Source organism: Galeopterus variegatus, unplaced genomic scaffold (assembly GCF_000696425.1).
Source record: "Galeopterus variegatus unplaced genomic scaffold, G_variegatus-3.0.2 Scaffold558, whole genome shotgun sequence".
Taxonomy (NCBI): Eukaryota; Metazoa; Chordata; class Mammalia; order Dermoptera; family Cynocephalidae; genus Galeopterus; species Galeopterus variegatus.
This window is the reverse complement of record NW_007726669.1, coordinates 69106-69841: the sequence shown is the minus strand read 5'-3', so window position 1 is coordinate 69841 and position 736 is coordinate 69106.

Sequence of the window (736 nt, the reverse complement as noted above, 5' to 3'; positions counted from 1 at the left end):
ATTATTTTTTTATTATACATACATGTAAGATACAACATTGATTTTAAATAATTATGTACAATGTATGGTGGTTAGATCAGTATACTTAGCTTATTCGTTATAATACACAATCATTTTTTGTGCCTGTTGACAAGTTCCTCATTAGCCCACTTCCCTTTACCGTTTCCCTCCCCTTTTCCACCTCTAGTTTTCTAAAAGTTCAACATGTTACTGTGATTGCTGTTTCTTTATTTCTTTGTTTCTGTCTCTCTTTATTGTTCATTTGTTTATTTACGAATGCAGCTCCTGGTTATGAGTGAGAAAATGTAGTATTTCTCTTTCTGTATCTGGGTTGTTTCACTTAGAATAATTTTCTCCAGGCTTATCCATGTTGCTGAAAATGGTAGAATTTCATTCTTTTTATGGCTAAATAGTATTCCATTGTGTATAATTTCTATATCCAGTCATCCATTGATGGACATTTAGGTTGGTTCCATTGCCTAGCTACTGTNTTCACTTAGAATAATTTTCTCCAGGCTTATCCATGTTGCTGAAAATGGTAGAATTTCATTCCTTTTTATGGCTAAATAGTATTCCATTGTGTATAATTTCTATATCCAGTCATCCATTGATGGACATTTAGGTTGGTTCCATTGCCTAGCTACTGTAAATAGAGCTGCAGTAAACAGGACAGTACAGGTATTCCTTCAAACTGATGTTTTCCAATCCTCTGGATATATCCCCAGTAGTGGGATTG